The sequence below is a fragment of the Neovison vison genome, chromosome 11 (genome assembly GCF_020171115.1).
Source record: "Neovison vison isolate M4711 chromosome 11, ASM_NN_V1, whole genome shotgun sequence".
Lineage (NCBI taxonomy): Eukaryota > Metazoa > Chordata > Mammalia > Carnivora > Mustelidae > Neogale > Neogale vison.
Window position 1 is genome coordinate 134833037 of NC_058101.1, and position 19170 is coordinate 134852206.

The 19170-nt window shown below is 39.3% G+C and overlaps 1 pseudogene; it reads right to left on the bottom strand.

Annotated features, from left to right (window-relative positions):
- Positions 1–16571: 16571 nt before the first annotated feature.
- Positions 16572–16686, bottom strand: LOC122890639 (annotated as a pseudogene).
- Positions 16687–19170: the final 2484 nt, after the last annotated feature.

Below are 19170 nucleotides of genomic sequence, written 5' to 3' on the forward strand. Positions count from 1 at the left end.
GGTGACTCTGTGACTTAAGGCAAATGACACAAATTCTCAAAGCTCCCATTTTTTCATCTGGGTACTGGGGAAGGTGATAACACCTGCCTCATAGAGCTGATGTGAGAACTGCATGAAATAAAGCATATGAAACACAGAGGGGTGCCTGTTATTGGAGTTTTCTCATTTGAAGTCTTCATAATTAGGAGTTTAGATAGAGTACTGAGGATCTTGATAAAGTAAAGGAAAATATTTCTACGGAACCCAAACAATCTGTATTCATATAAACTATCCACATACTGGGTAAATGTATTTCTTTTAAATCAACAGCCATACTATACAACCAGTATAAATCAACTACCTACAAAAGATAGAAACCTGATGTTAGGGAAGGGGAAGAACTGCTGGAATTGCGCAGGGAAAGCCATTTGTCAGTGTCAAAGCCACTTGTCACCCAATTCGACACCTGGGTGGCTCAGTTGGTTAAGTGTCTGCCTTCAGCTCGAGTCATGATCCCAGGGTCCTGGGGTTAAGCCCCGCATCGGGCTCCCTGCTCAACAACGAGTCTACTTCTCCCTTTCCCTCTGCCTCACCCCTCCCATGCTGTGTCTCTGGCTCTGCTCTCTCTCTCAAACAAATAAATAAAAATCATTAAAAAAAAAACTTTTGCCCTGAAAGTAGATTCACTTTAAATAAACTTTTCCACTACTTGTTATTCTCCAATTAAAAAGAAGTTTCCTGTTACAGAGGTATATGATGTTAGTCACGATCAGTTACCATCAAAGAAATTAGCAGGATACATGCTGCCAAGTTACCCACTTGTAGGGAGTGGGTCAGACTTTGGGTCCTATGCTTTCTTTAAAGCCAAACCAGAAGAGAAAACTGACAAGTCAATGTTTACCTGAGCTCTGTGCTTCAAACAGCTCTAGTTAAGAAATCCCTCCAACTTTTGTTTTCCAGAATCCCCCGACTCTTGTGTTCTGAGGAATGGCTTACTACAAAGAACCACCTTTCTCTCATATGACGTACATAAGACTGTCCACTCTTTCTCACGATTTCCGTAAGACTTTCCATGACTCCTTTGTTTACCTGTGACAGAGCCAAACACAGACCTTTCCACTTTTGCCTGAACCTGCTGACAGGGACAGACACAGACCCTCCAATCCTGTGCTCTTTGTCTCACGAATGATTTAGCTGAGATTAGAACTGTTTGTCTTCCTGAAGCTAGCTAGGCATAGAGATCAATATTTCCTGCACAGCTGACCGACAGACTTTCTTTGATTACAAAACAATTCCAACTGTAAAGCACTCACGGTGACTTTTCTACTCCTCCCTCTAGTTGTCTAAGGTAAAACCGCCTTGCTTCAGATCTGGGATGTTCTCATTACCAGAGCTTGAATAATATCTGTATCTTTACTTTTTTAAGAGTTTTGTCTTTGAGAAAACACAATCTCGTCCCTACATATGAGAACACAATATGTATATGATAAAAATAAATAACACAATGGTTAGCAGAAATACAACGATTTCTGGGATGGAGAAAAAAAAAATAGAAGTAGTGCTCACTAGTAAGAATCTCACTGGGGTCTGTAGTTCAGTGATTTTGAAATTGTTTAACTGAAATCCACTTCCAGATCCGTTCCTACCCAGACACACACACTCATCCACATGTGTACAAATGAAATGAGAGTTTCATAAGATAATACTTCACTTCACCCCAGGTGACACTTTAATACTTTGTGTTGTGTTCTCTTTGTCATCTTGTTTTTTAATATTGATGGCATTCCTCCTAATAGACTACATGATCCATTAAATTTCATTACGTTCTAATCATTTCTAAATTCTAAATTCAGGGAATACCAGCAAATACAGCTGGGAAGACAATTTCACAAACTACAGGTTAATCCCCAAGGCAAAAATCTTCACTAATTTACCACCGTCTAGAAAATAAAGTAAAAATTCCCAAAGCTCTTTGGATTCTTCCAAGTAAGATATTTACACTTACCTACTAATAGTGCCTTCCTCTTCTACCTGAGTCTTATTTATTCTTTAAAGCAAAGGGGCACCTGGGTGGCTCAGTGGGTTAAAGCCTTTAAAGTCTCTTCCTTCGGCTCAGGTCATGATCCCAGGGTCCTGGGATCGAGCCCCACATCCGGCTCTCTGCTCAGCAGGGAGCCTGCTTCCCCCTCTCTCTCTGCCTGCCTCTCTGCCTACTTGTGATCTCTGTCTGCAGATAAATAAATAAAATCTTGAAAAAAAAAATCAAAGTTCATTTCCTCTATTCTATAATCACTCTAACCGAAAAATAAGTTCTTACGGCACCTCTGTTATATATCACTAATTTGATACTTATCTTTACCACCCTGTATTATTAATTATCTTTGCTTGCATAGGAAATGCAACCACAAAATAATGAAACAGAACTCCATAATTTGTTACTGGAATCGACAGGCCATTCAGCAAATATGGTTTTATTTCGTACTGTCTACAAGAAGACACTGTGCTAGGCACAGTGACAGAATGAGAAATTACCCAATCACCAGACTTGTCTTTAAACTCTAGAGTTTTTTGTGTTTTTTTTTTTTAAGATTTTATTTATTTATTTGACAGAGATCACAAGAAGGCAGAGAGGCAGGTAGAGAGAGAAAGAGGAGGAGGCAAGCTTTCTGCTGAGCAGAAAGCCAGATGCGGGGCTCGATCCCAGGACCCTGGGATCATGACCTGAGCCGAAGGCAGAGGCTTTAACCCACTGAGCCACCCAGGCGCCCCTAAACTCTAGAGTTTTATAGGAGAGTTGAAGTAGATAGATAAAAGTACAAAATAATTTTGTTCCTGTCAAAACAAAATTCTTCACCTCTGTATGAAGGCTTTCTTTGAAAAGTCAAAAAAATAAGACAGTCGACCACCAAAAGAAGTATTTTAAAGAAAATAAGAAAGGCCATTTTGCATGCCCCTGGAATACAAACTTTGGAACACAGAGATTTGGTCTGTCTTAGTCACTGCTTCACCCCAGCATTTACAACACTGCCTGGAACAGAGAAAGCTCTCAGTAACTCACTGCTGAATGAGTTAATAAATAATTCTGGCATCTTGGGGCACTCGGGTGGCTCAGTTGGTTAAGCATCTGCCTGCAGCCCAAGTCACTATCTTGGGGTCCTGGGATCTAGTCCTGCATCAGACCCCCCCCCTCAGTGGGGAGTCTGCTTGTCTCTCTGCCGCCCACCTCCACTCATACTCTTTCTCTTTCTCTTTCAAATAAATAAATAAAATTTTAAATAATAGTATAAATACCTGCAGCTTATTTAGACAAGTTCAGCATGAGTTCCAAATACTATTAGCAGAGGACATTGTCTTTCTCACACATTCTAGAACTCCTTCTGCTGCTGCTACTAACAGCTCAAACTGTTTCCTGTATATTCCTCATTGAACTCTCACATTAAATTTATGAGGCAGATCCTTCTACTCTATTGGATCTAAAATCCTCAAAGACGACCCACCAGAGTCCCGTCTATAAAATCCAGTGAACTTGTAAATGAGCAGAACGGCCATAATGTGTGCAAAGTTAATATCCACATTATTTGTAAACCTCCTTCTGGAGACCCAGGAACTGGGGCACAAACTGCTTCAGAACAACACTACTCACTCTGGAGAGGCTCTTCTGGCAGCACTCAAGGTAGACCTGATCACCCTTTATAGCAGTCAGGCATGATAGCCATGAATTGAAACCAAATTTTAACCTCACTCAAATAAAACCAAACGAGGATGAGGATAGCTGCTGGACAGAAGAAATCATGTGATGTGTACCACAGCCAAATAGAAAATGGTTTGGGGGCATTTCCCTTTTTTGCATCACCCAGACCACCGCTTCCTTTTATTCCTTGAATTGTGAAGAATTGTTTTCCATCCAAATCTTTGTTCTTCCCTTTGTAAGCCGGACGGAGTGAAGCTACAGTATCGGTTTAGAAGAGGCTCCTGTCACGGCCTCTTTGTATCTTCAGAGACTAGCACATTGTGACGCAGCCTGGCTGTTTCCTGCCTGAATGACCTTGCCGCCCACCTGCTCCCAGGGCCCTGTCTTTGAAAGCTCTCTGGTCTAATGACCCGTAGGAAGTGATAAAATGTAAGTGACCCATCAGGGAATTATAAGGATATTCTGGGTAGGTAATGATCCTTCACCAAAGGTGTGTCCAACCTCCTGACAAACAGGAGCCTTTCCGACATCCCCGTGCCAGACGTTGCCTTCCAGAATGACAGAGAGAATGCCATGGAGCAGCCCTAGTGACTCCAAGCCGGGGGCACCGAGCTTGAGGGAGAGAAATGAAGATAATTTTCAAATTATCTTGGAATTACTTCGCTCCCGGAACTTTTGTTGAGATGTTTCAGCTAATGCTAGCCAGTTGTACCAATGTGACCAAAAAGCCTTGTACTCCTTTCCACCCTTCCTACCTGAAGACACCCAGGAGAAAACAACAGTTAGAATATTTATATTAGCATCAGCTGGAAATGGCTCGAATCCTGTCCCTGCTATTTAACTCACAATGTGACCCGAGCAAGTTGTACGAATGCTCCGAGGCTCACTTCATTTATATGATTCTAATTACCCACAAAAGGCTGTTGTGAAAACTAAAACATGGTACTATATTTAAAAATAAACAGGGGCACCTGGGTAGCTCAGTTGGTTAAGTGACTGCCTTCAGCTCAGGTCATGATCCCCGCATCGTGGGATCGAGCCCCACATTGGGCTCCCTGCTCAGCAGGGAGCCTGCTTCTCCCTCTCCCACTCCCCCTTCTTGTGTTCCCTCTCTCGCTCGCTTGCTCTCTCTCTCTGTCAAATAAATAAAAAAAATCTTTAAAAAACAAAACAAGAAAACCTATTATTAAGAATTAAATCACAGATGCTGCATTCATTATTTTACTGTTTTTTGTTGGTTTTGTCCAGGCTATTCTTAATAGAATACTCTAGGCATTTCTCCTATGTGTACTGTTTCTTCGCTCCAAATTATAAGAGTTGTGTAGAAGTAAGTCTCACTTCTACAGTGCCTTACAAGCTAGTTTTAATTTTTTCGCTTGTGGTTTGTTGTTTAGTTTTTGGCTTGGGCTTTCATTTGCTTGGAGCTGCTGAGTGCCAATGGATAGTAAAAAGCATTTGTTGGGGTGCCTCGCTGGCTCCGTTGGAAAAGCATACGATGATCCTCAATCTCGTGGTCGTGAGTTTGAGCCTCACATGCAGTGTTAAGATTACTTAAATTAAAAAACTATTAAAAAACTGGGAGAAAGAAAGAAATGTTTGTTGAGTACCTGTTACTCAACTCTATAGCAGGCATCACAGACCTTGAAAAACAGAAAAGACACCTCCTTTGTTCTGGAAAGACCTTCTGGCTGGCAAAAAAAATTGTTGCAGGCACCAAATTCTGGAATTTGGGCGGCTGTGTCCTTAAAGGAACATTGAATAAATACAAAACAGCGTCAACAAATAAAAACCATTACAACACAGCCAGGGCTCTAACCTAATCATCTCTTACGAGGCTGAGACATGCCTCCATAGTTACTTTGCTCAACAGCTCGTCTCCGTGTATGTAACTGTTGACTCTAACTGCTTCACTGCCCTGACCACAGTCTTTGAAATATTCATGAGGCAAAATTCTGGCCCATGCCAGTAAACATATTTCGGTACTGATCTGATGTTAAGGAATTCCTCTTACCTCTTACAAAGGAAGGTTTCATCCCACTTTAACCATATCGCACCATCTTGCAGACGGCACCGTGTGCACTCAGCAGTAGCAAAAGCAAAGTCGTACATAGTGAGCAAAATCTGGCAGGAGAACCCTGCAGGGTAGGCTAGGGCACACCTGTTAGCCATTGTTAACTTAGATTGTGACAGGGGTGCCTGGGTGGCTCAGTCAGTTAAGCGTTTGCCTTCAGCTCAGATCATAATCCCAAGGTCCTGGGATCACAGGGAGTCTGCCACTCCCCCTGCTTGTACACTCTCTCTTTCTGTCAAATAAATAAAATCTTAAAAAAAGAAAAGAAAAGAAAACTTAGAATGTGACAACTTACAAACAAGGAATAATTAAAGAAATCTTACAAAGTTCTCATATTCACATTTGTTTCTAGTATAGTGAGAAGGATACTATAACAGTTCAGCTTGCTTTAAAAAAACAACTAGAATATTGATGGCATCAAAAGACTGTAGTTGAGGGGCGCCTGGGTGGCTCAGTGGGTTAAGCCGCTGCCTTCGGCTCAGGTCATGATCTCAGGGTCCTGGGATCAAGTCCCGCATCAGGCTCTCTGCTCAGCAGGGAGCCTGCTTCCTCCTCTCTCTCTCTGCCTGCCTCTCTGCCTACTTGTGATCTCTCTCTGTCAAATAAATAAATAAAATCTTTAAAAAAAAATGTAGTTGAATTAGCCCACACAGCCTTTTTGGGAAGAGGTGGATTTTTAGAAATTTATACAAAGAAAGAGTCAAATGAACATGTTTAAGCACAGGATTTATAAAGGTGAAAAGATAAAATAAGAAAGTCACATGCAGAGAACAGGCCACCTTCACCAGAGCAGGGAAGCTACACTAAAAACAATTCTGAAACTTCCCTGAAGCCAGAGGTAATATGGTAAAGACAACTTCAGTTCTAGCGCTACTCAGTGAGCACCAGACTTCACGTGGTCTGAGATGTACGTGCAGGGGGAAAAATAGGAAGCTACTGAATGATTTTAATCAGAGAAGAGAAATCAAATGGGGTGTTCCCTGAGGCACTGGTTATAGTAGTAACAAAATGGAAACAAGCTCTATATCCTTCAACACGGAAATAAGATAAACCACAGCAGATGCACACAGTAGAATACTATGCTCAAAGAACTCCATATGCACTGTCATCAAAATATTCAAGATGCAGGAACTGGAAAAATACACTGCTGAGCTGTATTATGATCTGATTTTCAGTTTTGGGGTTTGCATATACATTTGCTTGTGTGCTTATGAACACACATATACACACACGCGCGCGGATCAACCAATTCATGGATCATATGTAGAAGGACAGGAACAGAGAAACTGGCAAAGGTGAGTAACTCTGGAAAGAGACGTTAGGAGAGGGGACTTCATGCCCTTCCAAACGGATTAATTCTTTTACCAGCAACCTATTATAAATTTCTTGCACAGTTAAATAATCATCCATCTATAGCCGTTTATGGCTTACACAGTACTTTCACACGTCTCCTGGGACCCTCATAGACCTGTGATGTTGGTTGGGGAGGCAGGAGGGTCCCCGTGTCCTTCCTGATCTAGGAGATACATGACCTTCTGAAGTTACACAGCCAGCCAGCGACAGAACCATGGATCCTGACACAAGTGCACTGCCCTCCAAACTCCTTCAGCAAGCACAACTGGGGGAACTCTCCACACACAAAAAACTCCAGTGAGCTGCTAATCATCCAAATAGTTCATTACATCTTTGCCTGAGGTTTTTGTCATCCTCAGAGGGTCCTTTCATTGTGATTCCCTACAACTCACTCACCCCTTTTCTTCCTAAATAGACAACATTTTCATTTAGTCATCAAATAATACTGAGCATCTCCTGTGTTTGAAACATTGACAGCATAGTAATAAACATGTCATTTAATCATGTATTTGATAAATATCAGTCAAAAGCTTAGCAGACATTCACTGTGGTAGCTGTTGACTATTTCGTTAAACAAAATTTCCCTCGTAAAGCTTACATACATAATGCTGGGGAAATTGAAGATTTAACCCCATAACTATTTTCTTAGGGCTGTGGTAAGTGTTAGGAAGAAATATAAAATGCCAAGAAATATACAGTATAAGAATCTGACCACACGTAAGAGACTAAGAGACACATCCCTGAGAAATGACATTTAAGCTGAGCATTGAAGGAGATAAGGGTAAGGCAGTGGGGGAGGGGGAGAAAGAGAGCAGACATTCCATCTGTGGAAGACCAAATGGGCACGCCATTCGGTGGAAAGGGGCAGGAAAAACTAACATGATGTCACGTATGGTTTGGCCACAAAGTGTGTGGCATTCAGGCAGAATGGCTGTGGTGAGGTAGGTCAGTGGCCTGGAAGCCAAGGTCAGGACTTCTGACTTTATCCTATGAGCAAAAGGAAAACAATGAGCAATTTTAAGCAGGGTAGAGACACAATTAGATACATATTTTTATAAAAGATCATCCAGACAAGATTGGAAAGATAATGCTGGACAAAGTAGGAAGATAAACAAGAAGATGACATGGAAGCCACCCAGGCAAGACGTTGCCTCGATGAGGGAGAGACAATGAATGTGTCTCCACTCAGCACCCCTGAATTTTGAAAGATGTTTCATTAAAAAATAAAAATAAAGTTTTCAAATACCATGAAATCAGATAGGCATAAAGCGAATATAATTCTGCACTTAAAAAATCTCTCTGCTTTGTAAGGTTTTATGGGTCTGCCAATCATAAAAGTTTGATTTAAAGTTATCTGTTCCTGAAAGAAATCACCACTGCAGTGGTCCATGTTAATCAGACAGCACCAAACACATTTGACATTTAAGGAAATTCCTATTTTTTCTAGATCAGTCTCACAAATCAGAGCCAACAAGTAGCCATAAGATATAAATCATACAGCAGTCAGGAGTAGTGATGCAAAACCAAGGAAGGAAGATACAGATTTTATGCATGTAAATGAGGGGAGGGATTTTTTTCTGCAGGAACAATACATCTTTTTCCAAACAACAATAACAACAAATAAACCCCCAACAAAAAAATAAATACATGCCTTTAATAACACTAAATTAATTCAATAGTACCAGCACAAACTGTGGGAGTTCTCGTTGATGACTTGATATAAGATTATTTTCTTTTGTACACAATTTGAGTTGTCTACAATATAACGCATTTTCAAGAGTTGATGGTATCCATAGAGCAAATAATAATAATATTTTGAGCGTTTAGTGCATGCGAAGCATTTTCTTCTCATTTGATCCTGGTGACCACATTATAATGTAAGGTTGTGTTATTATCACTACTTGAAAGATGAGGAAAAGGAAGCTCCCAGAAGCAATGTGCCCAGAATCTTAGCTAGGAAGACGTAGGTCTAGGTCTGAATGCACAGTCATGATTCTTGGTTGTTTTTTGTTTTTTTGTTTTTAAAGACTTCATTTATTTATTTGTCATAGAGAGAGAGAGAGAGAGAGAGCACAAACAGGGAAGCAGCAGAGGGAGAGGGAGAAGAAGGTTCCTCACTGACCAGGGAGCCCAATGTGGAGCTCAAATCCCAGGACCCCGGGATCATGACCTGAGCCGAAGGCAAGACACTTAACCGACTGAGTCACACATGTGCCCCTCATGATTCATGTTCTTAATCAGCACAGCTGAGTCAGATGCAAGTGTGGAAAATAGAACTGATTCAGAAGTATCTGTGTGACTGTGTGGCCAAATTAACCCTCACATCTAAAATTCAAGTGTCCTTGGGACGCCTGGGTGGCTCAGTTGGTTAAGCAGCTGCCTTCGGCTCAGGTCATGATCCCAGCATCCTGGGATCGGGTCCCACATCGGGCTCCTTGCTCAGCAGGGAGCCTGCTTCTCCCTCTGCCTCCGCCTGCCATTCTGTCTGCCTGTGCTTGCTCTCTCCCCCTCTCTCTCTCTGATAAATTTAAAAAAAAAAAAAATCTTTAAAATTCAAGTGTCCTTGAGCAAAAATAACCCACAATTGTTTGCTATGGCAGTGAACTTTTTTGGAAAAAGTGACCTCCTACCCTAAGGAAAATGTAAAACAACATTGAGAAAGGAAGGAACAAATATAAATCCAGACCCTGACTACATCAGTTTCAAATGAGGGCATCATTAACCTCCCTAAAGTGGTGTTTGCAATTACCCGAGTTTGACCATAAATTAGCTAAAATGAAACATAAATTAAATATCTTCCGATCCCAGAGACGTTCTCGCTGGGATATGTTAAGTGAAACAGTGTGGTCTTGTAAAGCCTGCAGAAGAGGACTGTGTGTGTTCATTTCCAGTTCTCCAATAATTAGGGTTGGGTTTTCATTTTCGTCACCTCAGGCTATTTCTGTACTGTGTGAGTGAACTAATAGCATGCTGAACTCATACCTCACGCCATAGTGCTGTGCGTGCCAACGGCCGCCGGCACCACGGTTTCCAGTTAAACTGTTGGGTATCAAAGGCCGAAATGTCTGGATCCCAAATTGTACACCTCTGCCTTCACTTCGTAAAAGTGAGGAAAGCCCATCTTAGCAAAAAGACCCAACTAAGATTGCTGGCGGGTCTGTAGATGCACTCTCCTTACACATAGTTTTAAGATTAATTTTCTGCATTCTTTCTGTTTTCATTGGCTGCCATGAGCCTTCTGGCCTTATGAATCAAATTGTCCAAAGTTAGGAAGCCACGGCCATTAGTGGGACTGAGGCCCTCCTATCTATTTCTCTCACCTGGAAGCCTTGAATTATGACTAGAATGTTAGAGGGTCACAGTTCATTCTTTCGAATGGCAAGTTTCAAGCTGGCTGTAAGCGAAATCATAACACCCTCTCAGCATCAATACTCCTGACACACCTAATCTAGGGAAATGGGCAGACCAATAAAGTTAGGCTTAAAAAAAGGAAAAGATGCAAGAAACCATTTAATAAGGCTTGCTAGAGGTAGGAATACAGCAGATCATGAGAGTAGGTAACTAGTTGCTTACGTGAATCTTGGAAGTAATTTCAGCACCAGCCAGTAAAGGAAAATGTTTTACAGACCTTTAAATCTAAGAAAAAATAATTCCACTCTGTTGTGTTCAAGAACCACTTCTCTGGAATTCACTTCCAGCCAAGGACCACACTAGACAATGAGAACATCAAGGTTTTGTCCCTTTCCCCAGTGAACTAGAAGAAGTGCATACAACTCTTACAAATAGTCCTTTAATTTTATCTAAAATGGGATTGGCTTCTCCTCCTCCTTCACCTTTTTTCAAAGTCCGTGTAGCCTGGGCCAGGCATGTGGGGAAGATCATTGTACATCAGAGAATCCAACACTGGTAAATTGGGTTCTCTTAAAATAGAAACTGTAAGGGGTGCCTGGGTGGCTCAGTGGCTTAAAGCCTCTGCCTTCGGCTCAGGTCATGATCCCAGGGTCCTGGGATCAAGCCCCGAATTGGGCTCTCTGCTTAGCAGGGAGCCTGCTTCCTCCTCTCTCTCTGCCTGCTTGTGATCTCTGTCTGTCAAATAAATAAATAAAATCTTAAAAAAAAAAAAAAGAAAGAAAAGATAGGAACTGTAAAAGGATCATTAGCTCTATACTGAGAAAGAAAGAAAGAATGAAAGTTTACAAAGACATTATAACTTTGTGCCAGCTATTACATACTTTATTTATATAACACTATTTTTTGAAATTTTAGAAAATGTGCATTAAATTCTAAAACTCTAAAAATTCACCAAAATGCACAAACTTAAAAGTGCAGTGAGATACTACCACATATCCATGAGGATGACTTAAATATATATATATATATATATATATATATATATATATATATATACCCAATACCCAGTGCAGCCAAAAATACAGAGCAACTGCAACCCTCTTGTACTCCTGGTGGGAATGCAAAATAAAATAGTACAGCCCCTCTGAGAAACAGTTTGGATTTTTTATAAAGTTAAACATATGCTTACCATATGACCAGGCAATCCTCCTCCCAAGACTGTGTTCACTCAAAAATTTTCAGAAGTGGGTGCCTGGGTGGCTTAGTGGGTTGAGCCTCTGCCTTTGGCTCAGGTCATGATCTCAGGGTCCTGGGATCGAGTCCCGCATCTGGCTCTCTGCTCCGCAGGGAGCCTGTTTCCTCCCCCCTCTCTCTCTGCCTGCCTCTCTGCCTACTTGTGATCTCTGTCAAATAAATGAATAAAATCTTAAAAAAAAAAAAAGAAAGAAAGAAAGAAAAATGTTTTTCAGAAGTGCCAAAAAGTTGGAACAACCCAAATGTCCATTAGTGGGTATCTAAAGATAAAGACTATGATACTTGCACACAACAGAGTACTACTGAGCACTGAAAAAGAATGAACTACTGATTGATCTGTGCAACAATATGAACGAATCTCAAATGCATTATGCGAAGTTAGTGTTTCTCCACCTTAGCACCACTGACGTTTTGAGCCAGACAATTCTTTGTTGTGGGAGGCTGTCTTGTTCACCATAGGATATTTAACACCGTCCCTGGCCTCCTCCCGCCAGATCCAAAAGGGACTCCCCCAGTGCTCCCTGTTCTAGCAAACAAATATGTCTCCAAATATGTTAGATGTCCTCTGTGTGAGCCAAGGATGCTTTCAGTTGAAAACTACTTTGCTGAGTGCAAGAAGCCAAACTCAAAATGTTGCATACCTTAGGATTCCATTTGTTTGACATTCTGGAAAAAGCAAAACTATAAGGACAAAAAATAATAATGGTTGCCAGCTGATAAGAATAGAAGGAAGATTTGACTACAAGAAATAGCACGAGAAAATCGAATCAAGGGGTTTTTTCTGTATCCTGAGTATGGTGATGCTTTGGTCTTGGCAAAACTCATGGAACTCTCCACCAAAAAAAGTGAGTTGTACTTTATGTAAAGTAAAAAATAAAATTTAAAAAGCACTGAAACACTACTTTATCTCTAAAGCAATATAAATACTATAGTTGAAATATGTAAACTTAAAAAGGATAATATTCGGGCACCTGGGTGGCTCAGTGGGTTAAGCCGCTGCCTTCGGCTCGGGTCATGATCTCAGGGTCCTGGGATTGAGTCCCGCATCGGGCTCTTTGCTCAGCAGGGAGGCTGCTTCCCTCTACCTCTCTCTCTGCCTGCCTCTCTGTCTACTTGTGATCTCTCTCTGTCAAATAAATAAATAAAATCTTTAAAAAAAAAAAAAGGATAATATTCAATGCAGCATTAAATGGCAGAGTTCTGCATTTTCATGTCAAATATCAAAGAATGTAATATACAAAGGACAATAAAACATATAAATAGTACAGTGAAGTTTAAAGTTATCTATGAATAAGTGTGTATATCTGTACCTAGAGGATAATTTTAAAAGACATTGTTTCTTTACAGCAGTCATTTCAATAAAATGAATGTATTGGATTATCTTAAACTCATTTCTCAATGCAAAGTTATCTGCCAACATAGAAAAGTTGTATTCTTCAGATTTTTATATAAAAAGTTAAAGGGCATCTTGCTGAAATAAAATATTTTTTCACCTATACAGACATTTTTACTTCACTTATATACACTTCTCTGTATTTACTTGTACAGAAAAACCTCAGAAAATGTAAAATACAGAAGCTATTTGTTTTATGACATAAATTTTTTTTAATTAACTATCAGAGCATTGCTTTAGTAACTTGGAAATGACAAGGATTCCAGGCATGATTTCCCCTTACCAAGGCATAATAAATTCTGCTGCTCATACACCATCTGCTGAAAAGCAAAGTAAGAATGGTGGCCCTAAAAATAAAAATTAGAAGTAACACAGCAGTAGCTATGAAGAAGGAAAGTTGGAAGCAGAGCCCCAGCTGGAATTGAGACTAATAGTGTGAGAGCTATAAGGGGACATCAAGTTTCTCCCACTCCCTAGGGAGATGTAAAATACATGATTTGAGTACAAAAGACATTCCAAGCTTGATTCCCAAGACTGCCCTTAAGTTTTAGACTAATGACTGCAGCTTAACTACCTTCTTTATTTGAACTCTGAAACAAACAACGTTTAGAATGTGGCTGGTAAGTGTAACGGCTAATGCCATTGGTTCTTGATATTAGAAAATGCCCCAGGATGCCTGGGTGGCTCAGTCAGAGGAGACTGTAGCTCTTGATCTCAGAGTTCTAAGTTCAAGCCCCACTTTGGGAATAGAGATTATCTAAGAATTAAGAAAAAAAAATTTTTTTTCTTTCCAAAAAAAAAAAAGAAAATGCCACATATCCAGATAAAACTTTTTTTGATGCAGAAAAGACCATTTGATGGGCATAAGAAATCTTTTAAAAGATGGCAAAATAACCCACAAACAGGTGGAATTAGATACAATGTAATGAATTTCATAGGAATGGAAATACAGCAGTAACCCAGTAAATTCAAGAATATGGTTTGTTGACTCCTGTTTAACAGACTACAAAAGATCTTGGGAGAAATAAGGCCCACAGTTTACTTCCTTGAGTGTTGAGATGCAAATAAGAGAAAGCCAGTTTGGGAATCCTACAGCCTATTTACACACCTGGGAATCTTAACAAGAATCAAGATGAAAACGTCTCAAAGGAATGTGCCATAGCTGGCCTCATTCCACTGATTATACAGAGTTCCATGGGTACTTCTGGGATACTGTGTCTTTGGACAAAAAGAGCTTTACTTTTAAGCTGCTGCTGAGAGTTCCCAAACCACCACTCCCACAGCATGGGGGAGGGGTGGGGAAGTGTTTGGGTTTTTTTTTTTTTTTGTAATTCCCTGAATAGTTCAGACAATCTTGAAACATTTACTAAGGAAGAAGAAAGATTTCTTCAGGACAAAAACTTTAAAAAATGACTCCAAAATGGGTTTCTTTAGCTATTTTTGTTGGTCCACACTGCTTTATTTCTCAAAAACTTGATTAACTCTGTAATTCAAGGTCAGTCATCAAAAGTCTGTAAGCCTCAATCTCCTACTCTGTAAAATGGAGATAACATCACTTACCCTGCCTGGTGGGAAGATCCAGTGAAATGATGCGTTCAAGTAAACCTTGGAAACTATAAAATACTAATCATGGTGAAGGAATTATTTATATAGGCACTAAATATTTTGTTTATTAATGAGATAGATTCTTGAGATAGAGATCCAAATTTTTTTCTAGGTTTTATTTATTTGACAGAGAGAGGGATCACAAGCAGGCAGAGAGGCAGGCAGAGGGAGAGAGGGAAGCAGGCTCCCTGCTGAGCAGAGAGCTCAATGCCAGCCGGATCCCAGGACCCTAAGATCATGACCTGAAGGCAGAGGCCTAACCCAGTGAGCCACCCAGGCGCCCTGAGATCCAACTTTCAAATATCCAATGTATATTTTATATAAACTTGTTCTATGACTCTTACGAATGGAAACCCTGTTTCAAAAATTGTAAAATCATGTCACCTGGGTGGCTCAGTCGGTTAAGTATTTGTCTTCAGCTCAGGTCGTGATCCCTGGGTCCTGGGATCAAGCCCCACATCAAGTCGCACAACTGGGTCCATACTCAGCCAGGAAGTCTACAGTCTACTTCTCTCCCTCCGCCCCCCCTGTGTTTTCTTGTGCTTGTGCACACATGTGTGTTTTCTCTCTCGCGCGCGCGCGCGCTCTCTCTCTTCCCCTCCCCTCCAAAACAAAATCTTTTAAAAATATTGTAAGATCAGACACTTTCTTACAATGGTAGGAGCAGAATATCTTTTGGAATAGATTGTCAAATGGCTACAGACAGCTCGGATCCTCTCAGCTCCCTAAATCCAATCCTAAACTTCGATTTGTAAATAGTAAAAATTCGGTAGCATGAAAGATAGTAGTTATCCCTAAAGACCACATAAGCTATGGTTTTCCCATTTGAGATGGTCGAGAGTCCAAGCATTTTTAAGAAAGTATGTGAGTACCATAAACCAAATTGTCAAATTTATATCTAAAAATTATAACCCTAAGGAAAATCAACTTTACAGATTTGAGGAAAGAGTAGAATTTATTTTTGTTTTTATGACACAAGTTCCCAGGAACTTAATCCTCATTGAAGGATGTTTGCTGAATTATTTACCCAGTAACCCAACCTCCACCCACCAGCAGTGACAGCCTTCATGGCTCCAGCTCTAAGTAGTGGGATATATTTAGATTATCCTAAGAGATATTGAAAATTCCATTCAAAAGCTACCTGAAAGCTTTTCCCTGGGCCTGGTCTATGCTAAGGTAAAAGAGTGCCTCAATGATATCTTTCTAGAAACTTTGATAACTACATTTTTTTATGAGTAGTTAATATTCTGCCACTCAACGGTCACAATTATTGCCAGAAATCCTAGGATTTAGAAATACAAAGAGAGAAAGAGAGAGAGAGAAAAAAAGATTAACACTTGCTCATTGTTACATGTATTTTATTTTTTAAGTTTTTATTTTAATTTCAAGTATGTATTTTAGCTTATGTGTATATTTCCTTCTAGAATTCTAGGGCCTTTTTATTTTTTTAAGATTTTATTTATTTATTTGACAGACAGAGATCACAAGTAGGCAGAGCAGCAGGCAGAGAGAGAGGAGGAAGCAGGCTCCCCGCTGAGCAGAAAGCCCGGTGCAGGGCTCGATCCCAGGACCCTGGGATCATGACCTGAGCAGAAGGCAGATGCTTAACAACTGAGCCACCCAGGTGCCCCAAGAATTCTAGGGCTTTATTTTGGCATTCTTGGGCCAAAGACTGATTATCTAGAAAATGTACTCACACTTTAACTACTGAAGTTTATCTTCTTTTGTGCCTAAATGCTAATGGCAAGTTCCTCTAGGTAGAACACCAAACCAGTGAAGCTTGATTGACTTTTGCCCGAAGTGCTTTGTCACCGCCTTGTTAGAATATTCTAATACTCTAGGCTGGGTTTAGAGGCTTGGAGCCTGCTTGACCCTACACAGATGTAAAGTGTAAACGGGTATGTACAGGATGCAAAGACAGTTATGAATTAGCAATAATCGCGCCTCGGATAAACCTCATTGGCTACGATACTGCCACTGTGCAAAGCTTGCAAAGACAGTTATGAAAAAAAATTGTTGGACCTTAAATTAGCACCCATAAACCATAGGCATAGCTCAAACTTTGTTCTTGGAATCCCTAGTGAAATCATGAGGTTACAACTATTACCAATAATTCCTTGCAGAAACTAAAGACCATTTTCCAGAAATGTTTGAGGACAGAAAATTGAGAGAAAGAAGGGTGACCTTAACTTCTACCCTCAGGGGTAGATGGTTATATTTTTAATAATTTTCAGTGCTCTTTGTTTACCTCTTAGAGTGTTTTTATTAAACAATTCTTAAAACTACTTTTAAAAAAATGGCATAATGGCACTTGTGGTAAACTGAAATTAATGTTGTTCTTCCCTAGACAATACCAGGGAGCGGGGAGTTGCTAAATGGTGTGCCAGGATTTTTATAACTACTATGAGCTGTTTAGAGAAAGAAATGCATATTTTCACAGGATAAACATAGCCTTTCTCTGGTACTTTAATATTTCCCCCAACCCTCCCTCCTTCCTTCTTCTCTTATTTCCCTTCCTCTATACCTTTCTTTTTGTTTCAAGTTAAAAATAAGCATTTGGAAAAAAAAAAAAAAAAAAAAAAAAAAGCATTTGGGCCTTTTTTTTTTTTTTTTTTTTTTTTTACAAAGCTAAAAGTAGTGAATAAAGTCAGGGTAAACCTAGTGTTCTCTGTGCTCTTTCTTCTCTGACAATTGAATCGAATCTCAAATGTCATGAACTCACTTTACTTGGATAATGGCAATTCTACATTTCTTAATCCTGACCTCCAATCCTATCCCTCTTTAGAAAATACACTTTATATAAACATATGCACACTATCGGCCGCCCAGAGATCTAGGTCTGTTTTGTATCCTGTTCTGTTCTAGTCTCTTCAGTGCTTTAAGAAGGCAACAATTTAAGAGAAGGACTTTGGCTATAGCATCAAGTTCTCATTTAGACGTACACTTGTGCTTTTAACATCTATGTCGATGTTTTTGCGTACATGCACCGTGGGGCATGTATTATTATTAATTTTTCAGGGCTATAGTACCATTCCCCGTCTAGGCTCATTGCTCAGCTCTTTAATTCAATCCTTTTCAAAGATTCTCCCTACCATCTTCACCCTTATATTATTATGAAGACTTCTGTTTGCACAAGTGTTTTTCAGATGTCTTTTCAAACCTTTGTTTTTCTTGGCAAGTAATACAAATATCACCGGTGTTCACTTTGACTGATTTGGAAGAACTTTTTTAATACTATGTAATATTTATGTTTCAGAAAGGTAGTTGACTATAATTAATAATACAGTATTATATATTTAGGAGTTATGATAATATGGTATTGTATATTTGAAAATTGCTAAAAAAGTTTGATTATAAAAAATTTAAAATTTAAAAATTAAAATGTTTAAGTAGAGCTTAGAAGTTGTCATCATAAGAAAAAATTATACAACTATGAGTAGTGAAAGATATTAACTAGACTTATTATGACAATCATTTCACAATATATACATACAGTGAAGCATCATGTTGTACATCTAAAACTAATATGTTATAAATCAATTCTACCTCAATTTTAAAAACTGGAAAAAAGAAAAAAATAATTTTAAAGTTGAATATAATTGCTTACTCTAGTTACATTCATTAGAATTAATTCTTCTGATAAATAATAGTATTTGCAAATATAAATGGTATCTTCACTAAATATCTTATGTACACTTTTTGTTTTTCCATGTGTTAAATCCATGGAAAATATTAGAATTTCCATTTCATAAAAGGAGAAACAAAGTCTCAGAAATTAGTGCCCTAGGCATTGTACTGATGAAAAAATATTTCAAGTCACCTAACTTCTTAGCATCCAACACTAATCTGTAAAATTCATTTTCTCCCCATTTTTAAGACTGTTTCTTGAACTCATTTAAAGAAACTTATCTAATATTTTATATGTCATTTTCAGAAATTTCAAACAATTTCACAAAGTATTCTGTGGTATCCTTATTTACTATTTCAGGCATAAAATCCACCAGTTCAGAAAGTAAAATGCATTTGATTTTATGTCTTACCAGAAAATTTGGAGAGTTCTGTGACATTAATGCAACTTGAGAGTTAGCGAGCAATTGAAACAAAGCACTTATCTCTGATGTTCTTACTTTAAAAGTTCTATGTGATTTGGGTTGGGCGGAATCTCAAAAGGGACCATTTCTGGATTTTTTTTCCTTATACACAACAAGAATTCAAGAGTAATTTAATTATCATAAGGAGTTTTTCAATCAGCTTCAGTGCTCGTCTCTGAATGTTTGCGGATTCCAAGGATCTGCAAATAATTAGCTAACAGTCCTGGAATGCAGAAATAGATTTGTCAACAGCATTGGTGTTGAGGGTGTTAAAGGAGAATCAAAGATAACAGAGATATAAATGAGTTCACTCAGGTGACTGCCTGCAGTCCCTCCTTTATCTACACTGACATTCTAGAGGTAATAACAAAAATTTGGTCCA